Here is a 10,066-nt window from a genome sequence, read left to right on the forward strand (position 1 = left end):
GGGAAAAGAGCCATTTCATGGTTCAAGAGGGAATTGTCTTAGGTCATAGTTTCCAAGGAGGGGATATCAGGGATAAGGCAAAGGTAGAGTTGATTTCTCAAACAACCGCCTTCGTCGGTCAAACAAATTAGATCTTTCCTAGGCCATGAGGATTTTATAGACGTTTCATCTAGAATTTTAGCAAGATCTCCAAGCCTTTGTGGTGATTTGCTTGTAAAGATGTGCCATTTGTTTTTTATGACTCTTGTATGATTGCCTTTACCATTTCGAAGGAAGCGTTGACCACAGCAACTATCATGCAACCTCTTGATTGGAAACCTACCTTTTGAAGTGATGTTGTGACGCGTTGGACTATGCCATTGGTGCAGTCGGCCAACGGGGGAATAAAAAGCCCGTTGTGATCTACTATGCAAGCAGACCCTCTCCGATGCTCAATGTAATTACCCCACCACGAGAAAAGAGTTGCTTGCAATAGTGTTTCCCTTGATAAGTTTCGGTCTTATCTTCTTGGTCTAGGAAGTGTCTTTACAGACCACGTTGCAGTTAGGTATTTGTTAGCCAAGAAAGACACTAAGCCTAGAACTAATTCGATGGATTTTGTTGGTGCAAGAGTTTGATCTAGAAATCAAAGTAAAAAGGTAGTGATAATGTGGTCGCCGACCACTTATCTAGACTCTTACAGAGTATGTCCCTAGTCAATGTTTGAATGAATCTTTCCCGGATCAGCAACTGTTTGCGATATCCCAATCCAAAGCACCTTAGTATGCCCATATAGTCAATTACTTGGCCGTAGGACAATTACCATTGGGTGGACCAAAACTCAGAAAGATCATTTCTTTGCAACCATCAAGCATTATTTTTGGGAAGACCCGGACCTTTTCAGGGTTTGTGCAGACCAAATAGGAGATGTTGTCCTGACCACGAGTTTGTAGTGTACTTGCATTTTGTCGTTCTTATGCTTGTGGTGGTCATTATAGTGGCAAGAGGACCGCTTTAAAGGTCTCAGTGTGGTTTCTATTGGCCTCTCTCTTTCATGATGCATTCTTTATTGTCGTGCTTGTACTTCATGTCAAAAAGTAGGGAATATTGGTAGACGAGATATGATTGCCCCTGAATCCTATTTTGATTGGGAAGTGTTTGATGTGTGGGGTATTGATTTCATGGGTCCATTCCCTCATCTTTTGGCTTTGATATATATCTTGCTTGTAGTTGATTATGTGTCTAAATGGGTAGAAGCCATTGCCACTGGACCAATGATCATAGGTGGTCGTCAACTTTGTTCAATCGCACATCTTTAGCCATTTCGGTCATCCGCGCCCATCATCAGTGATGGTGGCTCACATTTCACCAATAGGCACTTTGGTCGCTATTGAAAAAGTACTCAATCACCCATGAGTTGCCACAACCTTATCACCCTCAAACTAGTGGACAAGTGGAACGTGCTAATAGGGAAATTAAGACTATCTTAGAGAAAATGATACGGCCCGATCGTAAAGATCGGTCAATGCATCTGAATGATACACTTTGGCTATCGAACCACATATCGTACCCCTATTGGCATGTCCCCTTATCGGTTAGTTTTTGGGAAAGCATGCCATTTACCTGTGAAACTTGAACATAGAGCATATTGGGCCACAAGGAATTCAATTTTGATGACCATGGCCGGTGACCATAGGAAACTCCAACTTTCGGAGTTAGATGAGCTAGACACGAAGCTTATGAGAACTCTCGCATCTCTAAAGAGAAAACTAAAGCTTTCATGATAAACACATTGTTAGGAAGTCATTCTCTCCTAATCAAAAAGTGTGGCTCTTTAACTTAAGCTTTGCCTCTTCCGGGGAGATTTGTGTGATGGGATGGCCCTTTTATATTCTTAATGTTTTCCTCACGGAGCTATTGAAATCCGAAACCAAAAAGGGGACAAGTTTTTAAGGTGAATGGCCAAAGACTTAAACCTTATGTCGATGGCATTATTGATGGAGAGGTGATTGAGGAGTGTTCTTTATTAGAACCACATTGAAGTCAGTGCAAAGTCTGGCTAAAGACTTTAAACTGCCTTTGGGGGAGGCAACCCACCTTGTAAATATGTTTTATTGCTTTATGTTTTGTGTGTTTTGTCTTGCAGGAGTATGTTTGGAAACTCATTAACTAGTCCAAGGCTATGCTTATGCATGCTCCACAACTCTATTGATGATAGCCCCACCATTGTTCCTAGTTGTATCTCTCCACTGCAACAGCTATTTGTTAGATTTCTTGTTTCTCAAAAGTTGGGGAGGATATTTGTAGTTGTGGGTTAGAGGCAATGACATTTTAAGTTGGGGAGTGTTGATTTGATTTATATTTTTATGAGTGTTGTGATGATGCTTTCGTGGAGATTGTGTAGCTTGTGAAGTGTTGTTGATGAGACTTTTGTGGAGATTGTGATATTTTGTGAAGTGTTGTGATGATGCTTTTGTGGAGATTGTGCTTAAATTTTTGTGGCATGATGATGTTTTTGTTGAAAATATGTTGAATCTTATTTGTAAGTCCAAAAGGGTTAAAGTGAGTTATTTTTAAAAACATCGAATTCTGCATAATACCATTTTAGAAGCAATTAAAGTGCTAGTTGAAAGGTTTTGTGAGGTTTTTGAAAATTTTTTGTGCAACATGGTTTTAAACATTGCTATTGGTTCTGTTTGTGCTAGGTTTGTCCAATTGTGGTTAGACATTTTTTGTGTAAATGTCATGTGTTTTAGTGTTTATGCAAGTCTCCCAATAATTTACATGCCATAGAGCAAATTTTCATTTATATCTTGTGTGTTAAAAGTGCTTAAATGTTGCTTGATGATTTGGTTTGATTTGTAGCCTAGTTGACTCGAGTGAGTACGCCCGAGGGGTGTTCTACACCTAATCCCCTCAAGCTATCTAGCTTGGGAGCGGTTGGCCTAAAGCTCGTAATAAGGGTCCTCTAGAAAGCTTAATAACATATATAATCATGAGCTTTATAAGAAATAAAGAAATAAAGTCTTGACTTGTAGCCTAGTTGGTTCAGGTGAGTAAGTTCGGGAGTATTCTACACTTAGTGTTCCTATGCCATCTGTGATTTGGGAGTCATTGACCAAAGCCCGTTACACGGACCTTTAGAAAGCTTAAGAAGTTAAGACAAAAAAAAAAAAAAAATCTTTCTATGAATTTAAGAAATTATATGTCAAAATCTGTGTGTGGAAAATGAGCATTATGTTGCGTGTACATAAGTTGGGGAGTTTTGCATGACATTTTAACATTGTGATATGAATATGAAATGTGTGTTTGAGAAGCTTGAATGGAGATAGGCAAATCTTGACAGAAACTTTAGTTCTTTATTTAGGATGTGTTATTTACTTGTTATGTTCAAATTCTTCTCTTTACTTTGATGAATGTCTTGGTTGTTGATGAATATGGTTGTGTGGTTTGTGGAGAATGTTGAAAGAGTTCCTTTAACTACTCGAGGCGAGCAAAGAGTAAGTTGGGAGGTGTGTTAGAGTCATGAAAGGACTCTATTTTGGTGATAAAAATACCCCATGTGTGATTAAATTGAAGTATATTGAGATACTAAAGAACTTATGAATTTATTCATGAAAATCGCTTTTAATATTTTCTATGAATTAACGTGTTGGAATGATTTGGAAAGTATATGAGTTAATATTAGGTTGTGGTTTATGATTAAGGGTGATTTTGTCTCATTATGCTGTTAGTGGTAAAATACATGTTTTAAGGGGCTGATTTGTCACTTTTCAATTGTAGGGACCAAACTGATATTTACAATTTGTTATAAAAAACAAAAATGCAGTTCGCGTGAACAGGGGCTGATCATCCATACGTTTTCCAGTGACCCTTCGTCTTCCTTTTCGGCGACCTCTAGTGACTCTTCGGCTTCCTGTGCAAGACATCGTCATCCCATCGTCCCGGACCACACCGTGAATCACGAACGCAGCTGCAGCTTTTCATCTTCCACCGTGACTGTTCATCTTCCAGGCCAGTTTTTGGCCATTTTTCGGCGACATCTCAGCTCCCCAAGGGTCGATCCCTCCCACGGCCAGATCTACACTTCCCTACTTAGTAGCCACTCGGAAAATCGAGAATCCGCGATTTTACCGCTGCGCCTCTTCATCTTCCAGGCCAGATCCTGCTCATTTCCAGTGACTTCTCACCTCCCCAGGACCTGATCTGAACTTCCATCACCAGAGCTTTCCATCGATACCTTCGGATCCATTTCCGCCACCGTTTCCGGAAGACCATAAAAAATTAACGTTTTTCGGTGCAGTGCGGCTGTTCGTATTTGGGCTATCCGTGGTCATTTTCGCCCCTTCACATCTAATCGCTATCGGTTACCTCTCTCCACATGGTCAGCTCCGGTCGGCCTCCGTCACTCACCACCATGAGCTCAGCTAAGTCTCCGATTGGTCGTTCACGCAATAGGCGAGATCGGGATGACCCACGACCCTCCTCATCAGTCTCGAATAGTTGGATGAGCCCGATTATAGGACATTTGGTACTATGTGCTTCGAATTATATTGTTTTCGTTGATTGATTCGATACTTTAATGATTTGAGGCATAACTTGGGATGAATATTGTGTCCATTATGATTTAATGTTTTCATAGAACTTGCTAAATGATAAACGTTGGTGGAATAATTTTAAAGTGAATATGCTTTTCATTATTAGCACGATGTCTGCGCTAAGTCAGTTGTGTTCGGATTTAATTTAATTTCTACTATTGTTGCGTTTATTGTGAAGTTGGTTGATTGGATATTACGTATTGACAAATTATATTTGTTAATCGCGTACCAACTAGTGGTATTGCCTTGTAGCATTTATTGACGTTCAATGATAGTATTTAACCAATCGAACTTGAGTGATCGGGTGAGATAGGATAGATTATACCTAGAGTGTCGGGAAGCCATTTCATTGATTTACCTTGCCTTGTAGGTTTAGGGGATCGTAAAGGGTGGAGAAGAATTGTGTGAGTCGGTCTCGTTCGAACCAAAACCGTAACGGCAACATTTTTATTATAAAGTCTTTATTTGTTTTAATTTCACTATTTCATTATTTGCGTTTAGTCTATTTAGTTTCATTAATCCATTGGCAATTTTATTTCCACTACTTAAAATACATTAGGTTGTTAGTCTTGCTCCCTGTGGATTCGATCCTGCTTACTGCTAACTACGGTATTTAGGTTTAATTTTTAGACCGTGACGATCGGTCTAACAGTTTGGCATTCAGTACTGCCTATCATCCTCAAACGGATGGCCAAACAGAGAGAACAAATCAGGTGCTTAAGGATATGTTGAGAGCCTGCTGCATGGATTATGGAATGTCATGGCATGAAATGTTACCTTTAGTGGAGTTTGCCTACAACAACAGTTATCAGTCTATGATTAAGATGGCGCCTTACGAAGCTTTGTATGGTAGACGATGCAGGTCTCCACTATATTGGGATGAGATAGGTGAAAAGAATGAGTTGAGTACCACTCTTGTGCCAGAGATGACTCGGAAAATGATAGAAGATGTAAGATTAATCAGAAAAAGAATGAAGCAAGCCCAAGATCGACAGAAAAGTTATGCCGATTTGAAGAGAAAAGAAGTTGAATTTCAAGTGGGTGATAAAGTGTTTCTGAGAGTTTCCCCTTACAAGCGAGTGATGCGCTTTGGAAACAAAGGGAAGTTAGCACCGAGATTCATAGGTCCATTTGAGATATTGCAAAAAGTGGGAAAAGTTGCCTACAGATTGGCACTACCACCTAGTATGGACAAGGTGCATGATGTTTTCCATGTCTCGATGCTGCGGAAGTATGTAAGTGATCTCTCCCATATCCTGAGTGTAGAGGACATTGAGATAGCAGAGAACCTCGTGTATGAGGAACGTCCAATATAGATTCTAGATCAAAGGATTAAAGAGCTCCGGAACAAGAGTATTCCGCTAGTGAAGGTCCTTTGGAGAAATCACAAGGTAGAAAAAGCGACATGGGAGGTAGAATGAGACATGTAGAATCGATTCTCAGAGTTATTCGTGTGAATTTCGGGGATGAAATTCTTTTAAAGAGGGGAGATTTGTAACGCCCCACTTGAGGTACGTAGTTAAGATTTGTTGTATTGTTTAAATGTTCAATGATTCAGCTTTAATTGAGTTTGTATGTGGAGTTGGTTGAGTGTTTGCCTGGAAATTGGTTGAAACTTAAGGAATTTTGGAATTTCAAACTTCACCGGGGCGAAGAATAGTCTTCGTCGTGGCAACATTGCCTTTGTGTATGGCGGTGTCGGCTCTGTAATTTTTCGCCGAAGCGATGGAAGTTTCTTTGCCGCGGTGACGAGTCGACTAAAATGTGTACTGGGGTTTCTAGATATTTCTCCATAGGGGTAAAATGACCATTCTACCCCTAATCAGTAAGAAAAGTGGGGAGTGAAATGTAAGGAAATTTCATGGAGAATAGGTGAGTGTGGGGGTGTGAGTTAATGAATCAAAGGATATAAATGGAATTTCCAAGAAAGAGGAAGGGCAAAATGGGAAAGGATAGTTATAATATGAGCTAAAAAGGGTTAAGTGAAATAAACCCTTCATTTCATCCATTTCCATCGCCATTCTCATTCTTTACTTCCTTTCAATTTTCCCAAGATTTCTAAGGAGTTTAAGAGAGCTTTTGGGTAATTTTAGTAGAGATTTCATCTAAAGCATCCTAAGGTAAGGATTTTTGCTTTAGATGTGAGTTTGCTTATGGTTATATTGAAGTCTTTTATTGTTGTTGTTGTTGTTGTTGTTGTTTTAAGTTGTAGAGAGAAGACAAGACAATAAGGGGAAGGAAAAGTGCTAGAGAAGTCACTTTTTCACAAGGTAAGTAAATCCAACCAAATTGAGTTTTGAATAAGCTTTTGAGTAGAGATTGAGAGATTGAGTAGAGATGTATGCATGTATAAATATGTATTATGCTTGTTGAGGAATTGAGTTGAGATGAGTAGCTAATTGGTGGTTGTTGGATACACTTGATGTATGAGAAGTGTTTTAATGTGTATTGAGAAATGGAAATTGAGATGAAGTTTGAGAGATATTGTGTAAACCTTTTGGAAGTGCTTTTCTTGACAGGGATTATGATTATATGAGGGATTTTTCTCCCATTTTGGATGGCTAGAGGATGAAGTAGAGTAGTAATTATAGTATAGTGTTTATATGCACATGAGTTGCTTGATGAAATGCCTAAGTGAAAACATGGTACTAAACTGCCCTGTCACAACCGTGACTTTCTGAGGGATTTTTGGGCATCTTACGTATTAAACTGGGTTTAGACCAGAGCGTAAAAGTTATAGTCATATCTCTAAGCTTTAAAACGAGACAAAAATCGTAGCAATCCGATGTGTATAACTCAAGTTATACCTTCTTGAGTGTGATCTGCGCAGAATGACTGTCTTTGATGCAACATTGCATTTGTGCTTTTCATGAGTGCATTAATGAGCATGAATCATCCATATGCATTAATTATGCATTATAGAAAGAGTAGAGAACTTTGAGTGTGAGCTCTATTAAGAGAAAAGAGAGAAAAAGAGAATAGAGTAGGTTGTGCGATGGGGAACCCGTGAGTAATAGGTAGAGTATTCCCGCATGTACGCCGCATTGAGAGAGCAACATGAGTATGAGAGAGAGAAGTGGTGTAGCCCGTGAGAGTTCATGCGAATGAGGGCTATACCTGAGAGTACTCAAGAGAGAGTTTATACGCTCACATGGCCAAGGGTTCTGAATCCATGCATAACCAAGTCCGATCGAATAGAATGAGTAGAAGTCACGGAGAGCGGGAGCGAGTCCCGGCCGTGCCTTCGGTAAGATGAGGCCATGACTTGCAAAAGAGAGTTAGTAGAAAGAGTTAAGAGAAAGAGAAAATAGAGAGAAGTATAAAAGAGAGAGTAAATGAGAATTGTAAGGAAAGAATTAGAGAGAGAGTTAAGGGGATAGATGAGTAGAGGATTTACTTACTGAGCATTAGTTGTGCTCACCCCGTTGTTTCCTATGTTTTTGCAAGATCTAGGTAAGGATACAGTCGGATGGGTGTCGGCAAGCGAAGGGAAATGCCTACACTGTCCACCTTGTTTTGATCCTTTTGTATAAGATACAACTTTTTGTATAAAGAATGTATATGTTTAATAAAAGAAAATTTTGGGCCCAACTTTTTATGCTATATTACTTGTATTTTACTATGCATATTTTAAAAGAATATGAGTAGAATGGAGTTGTTACATACCTGGATTTAGAAAGCTCACCCTCTATCAACTATAATTAGAGATTCGAACGAGGTAATGGTTACTAGAAGGAGAAGACAAAATGAGATTAACTCTCTTTGTTATGTGTCTCTTGTAGAGCCGAAGAATGCCAAGCAAGCTCTAGAAGATGAGAGTTGGATAAAAGCCATGCATAAAGAGCTAGAGCAATTTGAAAGGAATGATGTGTGGACTCTTGTGTCGAAACCTGAAGGAATCAACATTATAGGTACCAAAGGGATTTTTAAGAACAAAAGTGATGAATTTGGTAATGTTGTAAGGAACAAAGCTAAGCTAATTGCTCAAGGATATACTCAAGTAGAGGAAATTAACTTTGATGAAACTTTTGCCCCTATTGCCTGACTTGAGTCAATTTGATTGCTGATTACTGTTGCTTGCTACCTCAAGATCAAATTGTTTCAAATGGATGTAAAAAGCACTTTCTTAAATGGGATGCTCTCTTAAGAAGTGTATGTGGAACAAACGGTTGGTTTTCAAGATCCACACAAGCCTAATCATGTGTTCAGATTGAACAAGGCTCTTTATGGGTAGAAGCAAGCCCCTCGAGCCTGGGATGAAAGGTTGACAACTTTTCTCCTTGAGCACAGTTTTGTGAGAGGTAATGCCTATAAAACTTTATTTATCAAGCGTGTTAATAGTGAAATCTTGTGTGCATAGATTTACATTGATGATATTATGTTTGGCTCTATTTCTCACTCACATGCACATGAATTCATTTGTTTGATGAAAAATGAATTTGAGATGAGTATGGTAGGAGAGTTAAGTATGTTTCTTGGTCTTCAAATTAAACAATTGGAAAATGACATGTTTGTTTCCTAATCTAAGTATGCTAGAAACATTTTGAAAAGTTTAGTTTAGAGAGTGCAAAGCATTCTAGAACCCCCATGAGTGCTACACTTAAGCTTTCCAAAGATGAACATGGTAAAAAGGTAGACACTAAAATGTATCGAAGAATGATAGGAAGCCTTCTTTACTTGACCGCTAGCCAGCCTGATCTTTGTTTTAGTGTTGGAATTTGAGCTAGATTTCAAGCTAAACCATTTGAGTTGCACTTGAATACAGTCAAAAGGATTATGAAATATGTTTTAGGTACATGTGAGTTTAGGACTAATCACATTGACATAAGACATCACTTCATTAGAGAGTCAGTTGAAGAGAACATCATTGCTTTTACTCATGTGAACACAAAATCCCAATTGGCTGATCTTTTTACAAAAGCACTTGACAATGAGTCGTTTGTTTTCTTGAGAAAGTCCATTAGACTACTTCAACTTGAATAGTTATCATTGATTTCGTTGAATAAAGAATGAACATGTTTCCTTTGTTTTTGTTTGTCAATACTATTTATTGATGCTAGCACATTGATATAAGGTTCACTCTTGCTTATGTGCTAACTCTAGTAGGATGTGTCCACTATTGACTCTCTTTATAGCATGGCCTTGTCTCCAAGAAGAAAAGCAATGGAAAATGCTCCTAAGAAGAAGTTTATGGCCTTGAAGAAAGCCACTATGTATAAGAAATCACCAGCAAAGGAACCTACGACAACTAAATCGCAATCTCAAGGGGAAGACCCTGCTCACACAACTCCTGTTTCATCCCCTGTTCAAAGTGAGGCACAATCGCAAAGTGAAGACTCCATGCACACAACCTCTGACTCAAATCCATCCTCTCCTAAAGGCTCCTCATTTTCGATGTCCCACAGCTCCTCTGACAATCACATCTTTGAGAACTCAAAAGAAGCCTTCAGCAAAAGCTACTCCTTCAAGGACTCCAACTCCGGCTGAGA

The sequence above is a fragment of the Pistacia vera genome, unplaced genomic scaffold (genome assembly GCF_008641045.1).
Source record: "Pistacia vera cultivar Batoury unplaced genomic scaffold, PisVer_v2 Contig57, whole genome shotgun sequence".
NCBI lineage: Eukaryota > Viridiplantae > Streptophyta > Magnoliopsida > Sapindales > Anacardiaceae > Pistacia > Pistacia vera.